Here is an 18,434-nt window from a genome sequence, read left to right on the forward strand (position 1 = left end):
TAAATAAATAAATAAATAAATAAATAAATAAATAAATAAATAAATAAATAAATAAAAGAATGCAAGTTGCTTCAGGAAGGAATTTTGTTTCTTAAGGCCAGAATTCTTACAATATTTACAAGCCTTTTCAGATAAATAGGGGAATTTCTGAGATTGGCAAAAAGGTAGGTGGACTTTGAATTGTTCTAGAGCTGCATTTCTGGTTTTGCCAAGATTTGTAAGATAAGGACAGTTGCTTTTAATTCTTCAAAGAATTGGGTTGCAGCTTAAATTATGTCAAGGAGCTGATCAGCCTATCAAACCACATTATTTCTATGTTCTGGACTTAGAGCTGTGTGTCTTTGGAATGTCTTAGTAAATCCTTCAAAAAGGCTTCAGAGGTGTCCTCCCTCACCCCCTGGATACATTTAGCTTAGGGGAGAAAAATATTTCTACCAGGCTCTGAATATCAGCTTCCCATTTGGCTGACTTCTGACCACAGAGGTACCTAAAAAAATCCTTTCTCGGGCAGAAACCCGAGACAAAGAGTAAATGTTCCTGGAAATATTAAATAACCTGCCCTGGATATAAGAGGGTATATATAAGGGTATATAAGCCCAAAGAGGGTATAGACCTTACCCTCCCAAGATCCAGAGCCACTCCCAAAGATAACCAGAAGAAAGCAAGACTTTGACAATTCCCCTGAGGTCTGGCAACAGTTTGGTAGGACCCCAGCCACAAATGGAGCTCTGTCCACACATAGATTGTCACAAATGGGGTGCAAACCACATTTCTGTCTGGTCATATTTTGGGGCCCCCAACCTGATCAAAGCCAAATTATCAGTACACAAAACAAGACGAACAAGAAGGTAATGGCTGTCCGTATAGCCAATGGGTCTGAATTTGAAAAGGAAGGGATCACATGAAAATTTTATTTTCCTCTGTTGACTGGGCACTACAGGTAGAAATTCTGGTAAGAACTCTCACCCTTCACTGGCAAAGGATCCCATCCATAGGCTCTATTAGCTGCCATAACTTGGTAAGCTTGTCCATTAATTTTAATTTTAGTTTCCCTTAGCTGTTTAAGGGAACGACATAGAAGTTTACCAGAAAACCCCTCAGAGTTCCATCTATCCTAGATGGGTCCATATGGGAGTGCTCCTTCAAAGGTAAATATGGGGGGCATCTTTAAGGTCATTAACGTGGTAGACTTTTGTTTATGGTCGTGTAGTCTCTTCAGACTATTCAGACAGAGGATAAGTGGAATGAGTATGAAGGTAAAAGAGGATAGAGAAGAACAGTAGGAGTCATGACAGCCTTATAATCTTTTGTTTTAGATACCTCTTGTGTCTTTAATTTTTCATTAGTTTTTGCAATGAATCTTTCAAAAAAAGCTATTTTGAAATCTTAAAGCCTTTGGGAAGCTTATGAATACCAATTAAAATAGGTATCCCATTCTGTCTGTTTAACTCAGGAACCCTTGCTTTCAAGTGCATGTCTTAAATGAATGATCTTGTCTAACTGGAACATTCCCCATGATGGTCATTGTATTTTAGGTTGTTTTAAGATTTTGTTTTTTTGTTGATACTTTCAGCTTCCAGGACCACAGTTCTTAGACATAAAATAAGCAGGTATGACAGAAAATAGCATACTCAACTCTTTAGGATTCAAGGATGACATTTCTTTCACCAAGCCTTTAACTTGGAGCCAAATAATAGCTAAGAGGGATGTACCACAGGGTTGGGGATTGTGTGTTGTTTTACAGTTTACCTTGTACCATGGACATTTTCATGAGGTTGGTGGGTGACCTAGAGTCATTCTAACCCAACCCATGACCAAATTTTATAGGCAGAAGAGAGTGAGACAAGGAAGTTTTACCAGCAGAGAGTAGATTGGTTGTGGCAAGGTTACTTTCCTTTGGGGAGCTTCAGGAGACTCTCAGGAAGAATACCTCACAAGTGCAGACCAGGTAATTCTAGACTGACTGGTTTCAGATTCCATCCCTTCATTTGGGGCCTATCAGCTCTTTTTAAACATTCTTTAGTTGGAATGAGAATGTAATCATTTCCTGGCAGGTGGTCTTGAAGGGAGAGGGAGAATGAGGAGCCCACCCCCCTTAGGGAGGGAAGGACTGAAGCCCAGCTTCACTGATGTCATAGATTTGGCTCAAAGATGTTGTTTACACTGATTAGCTTTGCTACATTTTTGGGTCACCTTCCCTCCCTGGATCTTTCATTCTTGAAGGTAACCATATCACTGTCCCCTCTTTAACCCAAGGCAGGGAAAATGATGAGAATTAATGCCCTTTTTAAGGAGAATTATCAGCAGGGCTATGTTGGTGGGGGCTTCTCATTCCTGGTTTGTTGAGGTCATTCCTCTGGACAAGTAGAAGACGCCAGATCTTGGCCTGCCAGACCCGGAGGCACCAGGCCAGTTCTGAGCTCAGTTTAATTTTACCCACCACGAATCTTTTTCAATGTCGTCCAGCACATTGCAGGCCTTTGATGAATATGAAACAATAACAATAACAAATCATTGTCTTCAACCTGCAAAACTTCTTTCAGCACCAAAGTCACAGCTGGGCCGGGCATTTTTGGAAGGAAGTCCTACTTAGCTCCTTGTCCTCCAAGCGCCCCACCCAGGGTTAGAGAGACCCCAGACTACAATGAGTAGGGACCATAGCCTCAGCCCACACTGAATGGGGTTTATGCCCCTGCCAAATGGAGTCGGGGGTCCAGGGAGGAGTCAGGAGAAAGAGGCACAGCAGTGGCCCCAGGGGCTACTGCTCATGACTGGAGCCTCTTATTCCCACACTCAGTCGGCGAAACCCACCACCATCAGCCAGAACGCCTCCTTCTGCCCAGCTGCCATTTTGCCCGGGTTCCCCTGCCATCCAGGAGTACCTTGTTCTATCAGCAAAGTCAGCCACCACTGGGGGTGGGGCGATGGCTTTTATTTTCTTCTTAAAGGTTAACCTGAAAAAAGTCCTGTTTGGCTGCTGATGGCAACATGTTTTATCTTAGATGCCACTCCTCTGTGTGTAGATCTTCAAATCAAGAAAAACCATCACCCATCGCCAGTGAAAGTACCCCATCACTGTGCTGTGTTTCTTTCTTCCTCTGTGCTCTGGAGGATAAAAGATAGAAGAAATAATCCAAGAAGGGAGATTAAAAAATAAAAGTTTCAGAAGAGGCAGTGAGAGAAACCAATGTTCAGAAGATGAAAAATGGAAGAACATGTCACAAAAAGCAGAGAGAAAAAAAAAAAGTCCAGTGCCCTAAGGCATCCATGGTATGTAGTGGATTTGCTTCTCTCCTCTGCATCCAGAGTGGTCCTCATTACGAACGATCCTTGGCAGAGTTGAGAAAATTGTCACTCAGATCATTTTTCTGTGTTCTGGGGTTTCCAAGAGGAACACTGGTGGAGGAGGGCTGCATGAACACATCGAAATAAGCAAATGGGGCTCATGAACAGAAGACAGACCCACGGCTTCCCACGAAGGAGCGGCACCCTTGCATGCCACAGGACGGAAGTGAGGATAACAATTATGTAATTACTGCCACGTTAATACATATAATAATTTATGTAGTTTTAGGTTTCCTCTGTTTCTCCACTAGACCAGAAACTCCATGGAGAAAACAGCCTTGTTCACTGCAAATCCCCCCAGTACCCAGGCCAGTACTGGGAATGTAGGAAGTGCTCAGTAGACGCTTGTCAATGGGGACACAGGATGGTCTGGCATCAGTGGATCTGAGGCACACCCAGGATGGTTGGTGTTGCTCAACGGAGGGACCCAGCTAAACCCATTTTACAGATGCAAGAATGAGGCCAGATCTAAAGCCTGTCTGTCGTCCCCAACCAGCCTATGAGCCCCTTGTCAATGGTGACATAGCTTAGTCATGCCGCAAACCCCAAACCCTACCAGACCTGGAAGCAGGAACCTGTCCAGGTCCCTTGTCCCCCTGACCTGCAGGGGGACAAGCAGTGTGGGTGCCGAGGGCATGGGGGTGTGAGGAGGAGTCCAGAGAGAGGGGGTGCTGTAGGTGTCCTCACCACAAGCTCAAATGGGGGTGAATGAGGGGGAAAGCACAACAGCAAAGCCGACACCAGGGCAAAGCCTCCTGAATAGTTTGAAGCGTAAGAGGAATTTCTGGCCCCTTTGGCCCTGTCATGAGACCCTAATAGTTTTCTTTATGCAGACCTTACGTTTGAGGCACTGCAGAGACAGTGCTGTGGGTGGGCACGGGAGCTGAGGGGGGCGGTTACGGTGTTACCACCATGATGCCCATATTGCCCAGTCCTCTGGACGGCCAGTCCTAGAAACTGAGAAACCTGGGGTTTGGTTGAAGGAAAGCGTGTCGGCAAAGGTGAGGTGTCCCACAGACACCCCAGTGCGAGGGAGCACAACACAGGTGGGAGGGACAGCGAGGGAGGGAGAAGTTCGGTGAGGTCAGAGCCTCATGACTTCAAAACTGACCTGGCCCTGGCCCTGGAAAGGGCATGTGTTAGCCCCGTGGTGAGGACGGATGGGCTGTGGACACCCGCACACACCTCACCTGAGAGGCAGAGCTAGAGACAGGGGACACCTCATGAATGCCAGTCCCCAAGGAGAAGCCCCTCTTCAAGGACCACAGCTGACTGCACACACCAGCCAGACTCACGGATACTGGTCCAGCCCAGTGAGGGAGGCAACAGCATTTCTTCTTCCCTGTTCTACAGATTTGAAAACTGAGGCCCCACAGGGTGAAATAGTCTACTCAAGGTCACCAGGCTAACAGAGAATCTCAGATTCCTAGTGTCACCCCTCCCACGGTATCTCGTTGCCCCTCTGATGCCCGGTGTGGGGCCCTGACGCTCACTCTTGCACTCTCTCCATCTCTCTCCCAGCAAACACTTAGAGAGCCCCGGTGCCCCTCTCTGGCACCGAGCTACCACAAGACCACCCCCTGGCCCATTAGCCGCCACAGTCCTGGGGTGAGGGCAGCATGAGGTCCCTAGTGGATCTCAGCTCACAGCCTTTTGCAGCCTCCCTGACAGGAGCTGGTCCACCCTCCTCTGAGAGCTTGGGGTCACTCATTCTCGACCCAGGGAACTCAGGGCTTGGGGAATGAAGCAGATGGTTCCTCTCCACACACTTTCAGCATGAAGTTGGAAGAACTTGGGTGAGGCATGGCTCTGGGTGTAAAATGTGCAGACACGAACTTGTCAGGGGCATCTTGTCTCATGGGCACCAGCATGACCTGACCACCGAGTCCTAAAAGGTGACACAGGGGCTCCATGACCTGGGGATCCCTCAGAAACCAGACCTCAGACTGACTCTAAAGGCGATTCCCTGATGCCCTAGACTCCTCTTGACCGAAGAAGAGTCCTTTGTTTCTGAGGAGCTTATTCTCCTTAAGGGATTGCAGTTGCTGAAAAGCCTTGGAAGTGATGCCTCAGAAGGATGGTGGCTCCCAGGCAGGCAACCCGCTCAGAGTCAGGGGCCACAGCAGCTGTCCCTCATCTTCACCCCATGCCCAACTGGCCAGAGCGATGGGCTCATCTCTGAGGTCATCGTGTCACCACCTACCCCTTCCCCGGTGGCCACGATGACATGCCTCCCCAGCCGTCCCCAGCTTCCGGAACAGAAACAGCTGTGTCCAGTTCACCTTCGGTCTCCACGTTAGCTGGTCCGTAAGCACAGGCGAGATCTCTGTGAAAAGAGGATCATGGGAAGCTTTAGTTCACAAAGAGAAAGGGAGACTAGTAATGGCTCTGTATTTATTGGGTTCTTCCCGCATGCATGGTGCAAAGCCTTCTATTCATTCATTTGCTCCTGACAGCAATGCAGTGATGTGGGTGCTACTATTACCCACATATCTGGATGAGGAGCGTGAGTGAATGATGCACAGACAGGAAGAGCCTGGGCCACGAAGCCCACCCAGGCAGCAGCCCCAAGCCCACATCCCCAGCCACAGGGCTCCGGCACCGCTTTTTCCCTACCCAATAAAGGACGGATTCCCTGGGGTCCGCCTTTTTCCAGAAATAAGCATGACTCTGATTCATTTTAATTTGCCCGGCACACAGTAGGTGTTCTATGACCATCTATGAAAGATTAGTAAATGAATGGCATACCTGTTGATGCGAAAGCGCACCCGGAAGGAGGAAAAAGGCTGTTACATCCAGCCTCTGTCCTGAAACGTGAGCAGCAACGCCTCCCCGCACCGGGGCGCGTGCGTGTTACGTGTGCGTGTGTCTGATCCACAAACACAGGCAAGCACGCGTGCACACACACGGCCACAGCCTCAAATGTGAGAAAACGAATATTAATCACGGCTACGGAAAAATGTTACAGGCTGCTCCATCCCTCAAGATGCGCGTGGAAACCGGTGCCACACTGAAATTCAACATTGCTTCTGCTAATCTTGCTAAGGAGACTAGAGCTAATGACACTGAACCTCTGCTGCATCCGGAGCCTGGCTGGGCCGCAGGAGGTGAAAGCCCAGAGCCTCCGTGTGGGGCTCCTGCCCGCTCGCCCTGCTGCGGCAGCCCACTGAGGCGCTCAGCGTCCCGACAGCGGCTCGCACCTGCAGCACATGCGCAGAGTAGGCACGCGGTCAACGCTCCTTCAGGTCTAGATGCATCTATGCTCCCGCCGTGCGTGTGCGCGCGCGTGCGCGTGCGCGTGGTGCCTGTAAACCCAGAGCCCAAATCAGCCCCTCATTTAAATATTTCCTCCCCGTTCCCCACACTATAGCCACTCATGTCAGATACATATGTCTAAATCTGAGGTTCAGAAAGGGATTGGTAGCCCGTTGGACAGTGCATTATCTCCCTCCCCCTGTTTTCTTTCTTTTTTTTTTTTTTTTTAAGATTTTATTTATTTATTTGAGAGAGAATGAGAGAGAGCACATGAGGGGGGGAGGGTCAGAGGGAGAAGGAGACTCCCTGCCGAGCAGGGAGCCCAATGCGGGACTCGATCCCAGGACTCCAGGATCATGACCTGAGCCGAAGGCAGACGCTTAATGGCTGAGCCACCCAGGCACCCCTAAAATAAATAAATCTTTTTTTTTTTTAAAGATTTTATTTATTTATTCATGACAGACACACAGAGAGAGAGAGAGAGAGAGAGGCAGAGGGAGAAGCAGGCTCCCCGCCGAGCAGGGAGCCCGATGCGGGACTCGATCCCGGGACTCCAGGATCGTGACCTGAGCCGAAGGCAGTCGCTCAACCGACTGAGCCACCCAGGCGCCCTCCCCCCGTTTTCTATAGCACTTAAACCATCCCTTTAAGACTGAATGAGTAAAAACTGGGGACAAGACATCTCTAAAAGCAGAGCCCCAGGAAAGAAAGTTCAGAGAGAGAAGAGGGGAAGGCAGCAGTTTGGGAATGCCCAAAGTGGGCTTCTGCAGGACGGAGCCCACGCAACATCCGCCAGGTAACAGGGCCCCGGAGTGCCCTCGGCCCCTCCACGCCGAGAGCCTCTCCTACGACCGCAGAAGCCAGCATCCCCTCTCCTCACTACGTCCCATCACTGACGTTCTGGAAACAGAGCTCTTTCCGCTCCCTTTTTAAGAGGTTATAAACGTGAAGCCCATGCCACTCTGAACACGCTCCTAGTTGCTCCATTTTGCTCATTTTCACTAGAGCTTTGCTTCCTGTCCTGAGACTGAAAGGCGAGAAAGAAGCTTAAGGTCACTCCGCCACCCTGTGGCCACGGGGAGAACTGCATTCTTCTCGCGGGACAGCCGCCCAGCTCCTGAACAATGAGGTCTTAAGCCAAATAGAATTTTTTAATCTATTACCGAGATGAGCACCTCCTAAAAGACTCCACGGTAGTTATTAATTAGCCTGGAAATAGCTTGTTTTCATACAATTATCCACAGATGTTCTTGTGGTAAAAGGGACCGGTTTGTCTATTTCTGGGGGCTTTGTTCTACAGAACAGAATGGTTAGAAGCCGCCTCCAGGGCTCGTCCAGTTCATCCTCCTGCCTTAAGGAAGGATGCCCTTCAACCAGTCCAGGAAAAATACATGCTGCCATTTCTGAAGAGTGTCTGGAGGGGATGTCATAATCTCCCCGTAACACACACCCATGTGAAGCTCAAGGATTCCGAAGGTTTTCCCTGGAGTCAAACCCAAATACTTACTGCTGCCAACGCCTGAAAAAAAAAAAAAATACAAGCACTCCCTGTTGAATCAGATTATGTGAGTTCAAGTCCTAGGGCCAGCACTTACTCGTTAATGGGCCTTGTTTTTCTCATCTGTGAGGTGGGAAGGGTAAGAGTCATGCCTTATGGTTGTGGAAGTAGCCAAAGGCATAATATGTGCAAAACATATTGCTGTAAGACACAGAATGCAGTGGAAATGTGGCTCCCGGTTATTCTCAGTAAATGTTGCCAAGTGGCAGAAGTAATTTATACAGGGGCAGGTCGCTCAAAATTAGGCCCTCCAACACAGAGCCAGCAGAAACAAAGAATGGGGCAAGCAGGGCAGGATTGGGAGACATTCATCATATCCTGCAGCTTACAGAGCATGCTGAGAGGGAGCCCACTTAGGGCACCATGAACCACTGACCTGTTCCTGAGAATGTGAAGTCAGGAGTAATCCCCCTCACTCATAAGAGGGCCAACGCAGGAGCAGCACTGGCCAGGGGCAGGGAGGCCCAGGGGCTCTGGGACGCAGAGCCTGCCTTTTTCAGGGAAAACATCTGTTCTGGATTTTCTGGACTTCTGGTTTCAAATATTCCAGTCTGGTGCTCCCAGAAGGACATATGTGTTTGGAGGGGTCTGGCGACTGGCGTTCAGGAGATATAGTCCCCAGAGCCCTGAGATCCAACAGAATTCATCCCTGCAGTGCCCTTTAGAAACAAAGAGACAGAGAAGATTAAAAATCAAAAAACCCTCACTGGGGTTTCTGAAATCCCAGTCCTGCAGTGTAGGGCTCTCACAGTCCCCACCTTCTCCAGGGAGTTGAAGGGTCACCTCTTGAGGGAACCCTGAACCCCAGACTGGACCCAGACTCCTCCGGAGTCTCTGCAGCAGGCCCCCACTGTCTCCTGGGCCCAGGATCGGTAAAGACCCCTACGTGGAGCGCCGGCACAGCTGGTAGCTGGTGCCCTCTAGTGGAAATAGGGGGAAAGACAGCCTGGAGAGATGCAAAGTGAGACTAAGCAAGCCAAGTGAGTTTTTCTTCCAGATTTTCTTTCCTCCGCTTCGGGATCGCCAGCACACATCTGCTTCCACGTTGACTGGCGGGCGGACTCTGGTGCCTCCTACGAATCCAGTCCAGGGAACGGCCTTCAATTCATAACAACTCCCAGAAACCTTGCAAAGTTTTCTGAACAGCCGCTCTCTCCACCTCCAAGAAAAACAATGAAGTTGGGTTTTGGGGAAGCCTTACTTCCTTGATGGGTTTCGCACATGGTTCTCCTGGTTCAGGGAACTTTCGAGTCTGGGCATCCAAGCCGGGCCCAGCCCTTTCAAACAGAGACAGGTCTGAAAAAAGAGACAAATAGTGGCTGTTCTTTTTAAATCGCATCACTTCATTTGCAAAACATTTTGGTCTTTTCTTAGTCCCTTTGAAGTATAAAGTCCATTCTGCAGTGCCCACGCATTCACAGGAACTCGACTCCAGTAATACTTCAAGCAGATGCATTCTGCCCTACTTTGTGGGCATGTACAGAGGTGGGCCTACCTTCTCACCTGAATTAAAAACTGTCATCAAAACAGAATTACTTAAGCACTAAGGGTCATTAATATATGCTTATCAATATAGTTTTGCACAGTTAATTTTTGTGTGGTTTCAGATACTGATGCAAACTACAGGGTGCGAATGTAGATATTTAACAGGAATATTGGGTCAAAACGACAAAATCAAAGACCACTCGGATTTAATTATTAGTTATCTTTTACTTGGCTCCTCTGAGCCGCGAGCATCCTGCCAGATGCTTTGCACATATGATCTTGTGCAATCTCCCCAACACCTCCACGAGACAGGTATTATTATTTCCATGTTATTGTTGAGGAAACTAACAGAGCCTCTCGGCCACTGTGCAGAGGTTCACACCATCTGCTGGAAAAGCCTCTGCTCTCTCCTTCAGCTTTCCTGCCTCCCCTATATGCACCGTATGCACAGGCAGCCATAACCCGCTTCTCCAGCACCTACGCCCACAGGATGCTGACTGGGTGAAAAAAAAGAATTTAAAACACTAGAATCTCAAATCAGAAAGGTCAAATTAAAGGAAATGCTTAAAAGGAAGAGGATGTGGGACATCCACTGAAAGGTTTTCATGCCAAGAGGTCTTTAGAAAAGAAAAGTGGTCTGAAACAGTGTCTCGGATCCAATGACACGAATCCACTCAGAACCACGAAAATCAAAATCAGACTGTGCACAAAACGGTGGTAAGTACTCCTGGAAAGACATAACATCCAAATTTACCAAAAACACGGCTTTTGAATAACAGATTTGAAAACATAAAAAGGGGCGCCTGGGTGGCTGAGTCGGTTAAGCGACTGCCTTCGGCTCAGGTCATGATCCTGGAGTCCCAGGATCGAGTCCCACATCGGGCTCCCTGCTCGGCAGGGAGTCTGCTTCTCCCTCTGACCCTCCCCCCTCTCATGTGCTATCTGTCTCTCATTCTCTCTGTCTCAAATAAATAAATAAAATCTTAAAAAAAAAAAAAAGAAAACATAAAAAGATGCTCCCTGCAAAAGATGACTTTGGCTGTTCTTTGGAGCACTTAACTAAAACATTATAAATAATGTAAAAAAATAACTTAAAATGATTAATTAATCTTAAACTTCACCTTTCCTAAATTAAATGCCTCCAAGTCTAAGGGACCCGGCGGCTGCTTGGTCTGAAAGGAATTTAGTTAGCATTTATAACCTGTCAGTGTAAATATCTTTTCAAGAGACACATATGATTATTTTAATTCAAGAAGCCAATTCAGCGTTTATAAAAGGTAACTAAATCCGTCAGCATGCCCATCCATTTTCTTTCTGCATTAATAAGACTGTGCTTCATAATTTAATTCTGAAGTGTACCATTCAAGTGTGCTTAGATTAATAATAATTATGCACATATTAATATGTAAGCTTACTTTATCACAAGAGAATTAACAGAAGGAAATTTTATTCTCAAATTTCAAGAACAATGACAATTATAAAGTTGTGTTAGACCCAGTTGTTTCTTCCTTACCTCGATGCCTCCCTGGGCCAAATGGCCCCGATAAGCAGAGCCCTAAATGTCTGTGCCCCCAGCTAGTGCAGTGCCTGGCACATGGTAGATGCGCACTAAGTGTTTCATTAATTGACCTGTGCTAACAACTGGGTTGCAGGTTGGATTCCGAGAAAGAGTTCTAAATTTCACCAAGGACAAACGTACCTGCCATTCTTTAAAAGAATGTCAAGCTCATTACAACCAGGGCTTTTTACTCATGGTTCAAACTACTCAGCCCACTAAAGGACTAGAAGGGCTTTCAGAACCAGCGTGTTCCGTTCCCATCAAGGAGACGGGCGAGAGGTGAGGGCATCCTGAGACCCCTGCCTAGGCCTTCCCACTACAGACTGGTGCTCCTCTCTTATCCTGTGCAGCTGGGGCCCAGGGGTTGCCCACATCACAGAAAAGCAGCATCGTCAAGAGAAATAAGAGTATCTCTTCTCTGCCCACGATGGCCACCCCAGCTGTCACAGTCTCAGAGTCGGGCAGTCCAGGAACATGACAAGCCGCACAATGGGCTCTGCCTGATACCAACAGAGGTGAGGTCAGAGTCTCTCCTCCGCAGCAGCTGGGAACAAGGAAAGGGGGCAGATTAAAAAAAAAAAAAAAAAGGAATTTGGGGAAAAGAAGGAAAAATCATAAAGTGGAATCAAATGCAGACATCCCGGATTTGTCTGAGTCACTCCTTAACCATACCCTCCATCCCCGCCCTGTGCTATATGGGATCTCCTGCTTAGATTATCAGCCCCGTGAAGACAAGAGCCATTCTGGAAGTAGATACAGTATTTCTTTATGAAAAGGCACTCCATAGGTTTCTGACACAAGGAAAAAAGATACGGCAAGCTTCCTTAGAGAGAAAATGAGTGGAACATTATCTTTCTCTAGGAGGCCACCTTGTCCCTGTCTGTTTTGACAAAGATGTTGATTCAAAATCAAATGTTTCAAGAAGCAACTAACTGCCCAGAGCTCTGGTCTTCGAATTAATTAATCAAATCAGCCCTAAAATATGTTTGTTTCAAGTATGTGTGTTGTGCTTTATAAGAGGGAGATTTCTGATGGAAGCGTTTAGTGTGTATTCAACAAGGTACATGTAAGGCTGGGCTGCCATATGGAAACGCAAAGCAAGTGCCACCAGAGGTCAAGAGCTTCCTAAACCCGAATCAGATTCCTGTCAGGCCATCCTAGATCCAGAAACATTTCCTTACCCAGAAAACCTCATTACCTTGGATTGCTGAAGTAATTCAAGCCAGGCCTCTGCTCTGTCAATGAAATAAAAAAGTTAGGTAGAGCTAATTAATAGTGTAAAGTGTCACTTAAGTTACTCTCAAGCATTCTCAATTACCTTAGAAGCAGCAATTGACAATCATTTAGTATATGAGATATGAATCAACTTTATCTAATTCATTAAAGTGGGTCCCCCAGAGCCCTGGCCAGACCATACTTTGATAGCCTAGTTTAACTTAGAAAATCATTTGTACCTGAAAACAATAAAATTGACTTTCCTTAGAAATTCCCTTCCACCGAATCTGACTGTATCTTTTTACTATACTTTATAGTATTTCTATCTTCAAGGAAAAGACACCTGCATTGTAGAGAGTAGTGTGCAGTCTGACTTGCTTTCACTGCGCAGGCCCCTGCCCTCCCTAACACTCGGTTCACAGCTCTCTAAAACAAGGGCCTTGTCTCCTGGCTTGTCATCTTCAATGGGCTCAGTCAAACCCAGCTACTTTGTTGGGAGACCATCAAATGTCAAAAATCTCTAATGTCAAAATCTCAAAATGTCAAAAATCTCCTGGGCAAATTAGCTCTCTAGAGGGGAAAATAGATCCATTTTCCCGTCTGGGAGTCTGAGCCTGCGTGCTCAGTGTTTTGGGAGTGTGAGGGGAGAAGGGGAGGCTGGGGCCGGGGGAGGGGATGGTCTGCTTCATCAAAATATTCATTTTTCCTTAACTGCTCCCCATTTTCAGTGTAGCACCCCGAACTGCCCCCACTGGGTCTGGTACCTCAGAATGCAGAAGCTCTGTCAATTTCCCCAGGGTACTAACCACCCCACCCGTCACACCCCTGCACACGTCTCCTTCCTCCCACCTGTGTCCTTCAAAGTTCAGAAGAGGGATGTTAGCTGGTTGTGGGAGACTGGGGAGATGTGGGGATCTAATTACTCATTTAGGACTTTCAATGAATCCTCCTCTTTTCAATTCCACACCCAAAATATGGCCTCCTTTACTTTTAAGTCTCCCCAGCGTTCTTCACCATGATTCCTACCCCACCCCATCCCCACCAAGCCTTGGGTCGGCTGTATCCAGTTTGCTCAGTCAAATACAGTCAAATTTGTGGACACCTTTTATCAGCTGTCCTCCCCTTGGAGGTCCGTGTCCGTCTCACTGCTGGCATCTGGAGGGAGTGTGGGGAGAAAGCAGATGCATGCATGGGTTCGGCTTTGTTTAAGAGGACATCCTCAGGGTCGGATTCATTCTGTATTTGACCTGGCCCCCTCTCTCCTGTTTTCCCTCCTTGCCTTTTGCTGAGACCCTGAGTTACTCAACATCTGCCCTCTTTCCCGCAGCAGGAAGCCCCCTTGTACAGAAAGTGTCCATAGAGAATGCTCTGCAGCTCTGGCCTGAAAGCCCTTGTGCATTCCGGGTGCAACTCATCCTGGGGTGGGGGTGGGGGTGGGGTGCGTGGGGGGGTCCAACTCACCGAGCTGTGCTAACGTACTTCTTCAGTTCATATATTACCATGAGCATGAGGCCGTGATCTTTCTTTTTCCCTTTCTTTCAAATATGAAATGTTTTGTATATATACAGTGTGAAAAATAATCTTATATAAACACTCAAGCACTTACCACCTGGATTTAACAGATGTCAATATTTTGCCATTTTTGCTCTCCATCCCTTTCACTGTTCACAAACAAGTCACTGTAGACATACCGAAAGCCACCCTTCTCCCATCCCATTCCTTTTCTCACCCACCCTTCCTAGAAATAATCAGTGTCCTGGAGTTGGCATGTGTGATTTTCATGTGCCTGAAATGTCTCACAACTTGTTCTTTTCACTCCACATTTTTTTTAGCTTATGTATGCATGTGTGCGTGAACACACACACGAGTTCATTTCTTACAACTGTCATTTTAGTATTCTTTTTATGTTTTTTTATCCACTACTGATAGACAGTTGTTTCCATATTTTTGTTTTTACTTAAAGTGTTGCAGTAAACATCCTTGTATATTTACTTATTTCCTCTTTGCTTGTTTGAGAGTTTCTCTAGGTTGGATGTTGAGAGTGGAACTGTTTTGTACGCCTGTTCAGCTGTGTGGGTAATGCCAAATTGCTCTCTAAAGCGATTTTATATCCCATCAGCAATGTTTTACTGGGCCCACATTTCCGCATCCCGTGAAACATCAGCTGTGCTCAAACTTGGATTTTCTGTCAATCTGACAGATGCAAAAGGGCATGTCATTATTTCAATTTGCATGTTCCTGATTTCTTTTCAGATTTCCTTTTCAGCGAGTTGTCTGTTCATTGCCTTGGCCCATTTTTCTATTGGGTTGTCTTTTTTCTTACTGCGGTGAGGGAGTTCATCATATATTCTCAATTAATAACCCTTTGTCAGTTATCCTGGTTCCAAATATTCCTTCCTCGTTCGTGGTTTGTCACTTCACTTTCTACTGGTCCTTTCTCTTGCAGAAAATCCTAGCTTCTCAAGACCATAACGATATTCTCTTAATATCAAGTACGTGTGTTGTGCTTTAAAAAAGGGAGATTTCTGACGGAAGTGTTTAGTGTGTGTTCAACAAGGTACGTGTAAGTGTTAAAGTATTACTCGCATCTAGGGCTTTAATATACCTGGTATTTATCTTAGTGTATCGTATGAAAAAGAAAACTTTATATTTTTCCATATGAAGAAATCAATTTCCCAAGCATCCTTTATTGAATAGTCTATTCTTGATGATGGAAATTTTTTGAGGTGAAATTCACATTAACAATGAACCATTTTATTATTATTATTTTTTAATTTTATTTATTTATTTGACAGAGAGAGACACAGCGAGAGAGGGAACACAAGCAGGGGGAGTGGGAGAGGGAGAAGCAGGCTCCCCCAGGACCCTGGGACCATGACCTGAGCCGAAGGCAGACGCTTAACGACTGAGCCACCCAGGCGCCCCAACAATGAACCATTTTAAAGTGTACAATTCAGTGGCTTCTAGTGCACTCACAATGTTGTGCGGCCACGATCGCTCTCTCGTTAGACAACTTTTTCATCACCCCTAGAAGAACATCCCATATTCTTCAAGTAATCACTCTCCATTTCCCCTTTCCCCAGCCCCTAGCAACCACTACTTTGCTTCCTGTCTGTGTGGATTTGCCTATTCTGGATAGTTAATATAAAAGGAATCGTACAAAATGGGACCTTCTGTGTCTGGCTTCTCTGACCTATCAGAGTGCTATGGCGGCGCATCCATTTTGTAGCATGTTTCAATACTTCATTCCTTTTCATGGCTGAACAATTGTCCATTGTATATGTATACCACGATTTGTTTATCCATCCATTCATGACTATTATGAGCAATGCTGCTGTGCTTGACTGAAATTTAATGCACCTCTGAGGATAAAGGAGTCTGAATATGCAAAGCACTGGGGCACCTGGCTGGTCAGTTGGTTGAATTTGGCTCAGGTCATGATCTCACCCCACGTCAGGCTCCAAGCTCAATGTGGAATTTGCTTGAGATTCTCTCTTCCTGACCTTCCCCTGCTCTCTCTCTCTCTCTAAAATAAATCAATAAATCTTTTAAAATAAAGACTACATAAAGCACTTACAATTGTGCCTGAAACTTATATAGTAAGAATGTTTTATTTACTATCCTTATTATTCTTATTATATTACATATTTCCATATATGTATGGTTCTGTTATTAGTCTATCTTGTTACATATACCTATCTATTTCTCCAAAAATATTACATCATTTTCATTAAAACTACAGGTTATGTAGTAAGCTTTGAAATATGAAAGAAAAAAAACATACCTTCCACTTGATCTTGTTCCTCAAATTGATTTGACAGTTCTTGGCCTTTCAATTTCCATGTGAATGTTTGGAACAATCTTTCAAGCTCCACAAAAAAAATACTTCATAGAGGGGTGCCTGGGTGGCTCAGATGGTTAAGCATCTGCCTTCAGCTCAGGTCATGATCCCAGGGTCCTGGGATGGAGCACCGCATCAGGCTCCTGGCTCAGCGGGGAGCCTGCTTCTCCCTCTCCCTCTGCCTCTCTCCCTGCTCATGCTCTCTCTCTCTCTCTGTGCATCTCTGTGTCTCAAATGAATAAATAAAATCTTTAAAAAAAAATACTTCATGGAATCTTGATTAGAATTGCACGGGATTTATACATGAGTTTGAACATGATTATTCTTTAATGAGTCTTACCACTCATGAACATTGTATAACTTCCCATCTAAGAAAATTTAAGCTTTATTTCAATACGGTTTTATAATTTTCTCCGTGTCTTGCAAAGTTCTGATAAACTTCTTATGCACCTTTGTTGCTATTTAAAGCAGTATTTTAAAGTTTATCTATTCTTTGTTACCATTACTTTATATTTTATTCCTTCTGAGTTCAACTTCCTTTTTCCTGAAGGTCATCCTTTAGTGATTTTTTTTAAAAAAAGATCTGAAAGTGGAAATACTTTTTTCTTTCTGAAAAGGGTTATTTAACCCATACTCTTCAGTGATAATTTTGCTGATTAAACACAACTCTGCAGACAGTTGGTTTTCTCTCAAAAATGTGTAAATATTCCATTGTCTCCTACGTGCTATTATGTTGCGAATTCTCTTGTCAGTCTAATTGTTGATTCTTTGCCACTAATCTGTTTTTTTCTGCTTTTCTCTTTGTGTTTGCACTGCTATCGTTTCAAACCAATGTATGTTATGTCTGGATTTTTTTTTTTTAATACTACTCTGGCCTCACTTCGTTTCCTGTATCTATCATATCTTTCATAAATTCTGGAATATATCAACAATTTCTTTATTCTCTCCTTCTGGACTTGGATTAGAAGTATGTTGGATTTCTCTTTTGTATTTTCTATGTCGCTTATTTATATTTTCCATCTCTTGATTTCTACTGTGTTCCAGGATATGTACTGAGTCAATTCTATTTCCCAGTTCACTAATTCTTACCTCAGCTATGTTTAATTTACTGTTGTGGTTTTTCATTGACTTTTTATTTCAATGATATTTTCTATCTCTAGAAGATCCACTTAGTTCTTATTCAAATTTGCCTCTTCTGTTTGTATAGTATCTCATTTTAAATACTTTTTAAGTATATCTAACATTTTTTATTGGATATTTCTTAATTTTTTGGCAGTCTAATCCTAGCAGTGACCTACCCTCTTTCTGATTTGGCAAATTAACCCACAGGGCTAACATTTATAATCCTCTATCCAAAGCAAGGTCTCCAACAATATTTCAGGTGATAGGGCTAGCCAGCAGGAGAATCTTCTGAATGGAAGATTGTCTTAGTCTATTTTGGCCTGCTATAACAAAAATTCCATAAATTGGGTGGCTTATAAGCAACAAACATTTCTCACCGTTCTGGAGTCTGGGAAGTCCAAGATGATGATGCTAGATTTGGTGTCTGGTGAGAACCTGTTTCTTCATAGACAAAATGGTGCCTACTCTGTCCTTAAATGGTGGATGGGTATGAGGGCTCTCTCAGGTTGTCTTTTTTTAAAATCAACTCTTTAAAAAAAAAAATATTTAAGCAATCTCTACAGCCAACGTGGGGATTGAACTCACAACCCTGAGATCAAGAGTCACATCTTCTTCCAACTGAGCCAGCCAGGCATTTCAGGGTCTCTTTCATAAAGGCATTAATCTCCTTCATGAGGGCCCCATCCTCATAACTTAATCACTTCCTAAAGGCCCCACCCCCTATTCATCACCTTGGGGGTTACAATGTTGACATATGAATTTTGGGGGAACATAAACATTCAGTCCACTGTAGTGATATCTTACAGAGAGCCTAGGTTGGTCTGGTGTGGCATGATGTGAGCTATGACTCCATCAAATATTGCCTGGATCCTTGGACAACTAAAGGGCACTGCTGAGGGTGTGTCTCTGAGGAAGAAAAGCAGGATTCTATCTTCAGAGCAATAGCCTGGCTCCAGACATGGTCATTCCTCCTCACAGGTCATGTAAAGGCTCTCTTTTGGCACCGAGTTACCTGCACTCTCCGCCCATCCAGACTATGCTCATGTGCAAGGACT

General features: G+C 45.2%; 2 long non-coding RNA genes across 2 annotated transcripts in view; both read right to left on the reverse strand.

Annotated features, from left to right (window-relative positions):
• Window positions 1-5,533, reverse strand: part of LOC118003611 — a 15,204-nt gene extending 9,671 nt beyond the window's left edge. The window contains exon 1 of the long non-coding RNA XR_004677367.1: window positions 2,441-5,533. This is a non-coding gene — a long non-coding RNA (uncharacterized LOC118003611). The remainder of the gene's footprint in view (window positions 1-2,440) is intronic.
• Window positions 5,534-8,141: 2,608 nt separating this feature from the next.
• LOC118003612 lies at window positions 8,142-13,005 on the reverse strand. Its single transcript, XR_004677369.1, has 3 exons — window positions 12,400-13,005; window positions 9,360-9,454; window positions 8,142-8,817 (listed from the first exon to the last, which is right to left on the reverse strand). It is a non-coding gene; the product is annotated as an uncharacterized LOC118003612 (long non-coding RNA).
• Between the last annotated feature and the right edge of the window lie 5,429 nt (window positions 13,006-18,434).

Source organism: Mirounga leonina, unplaced genomic scaffold (genome assembly GCF_011800145.1).
Source record: "Mirounga leonina isolate KUSES-001 unplaced genomic scaffold, KU_Mleo_1.0 Mir_91, whole genome shotgun sequence".
Classification (NCBI taxonomy): domain Eukaryota; kingdom Metazoa; phylum Chordata; class Mammalia; order Carnivora; family Phocidae; genus Mirounga; species Mirounga leonina.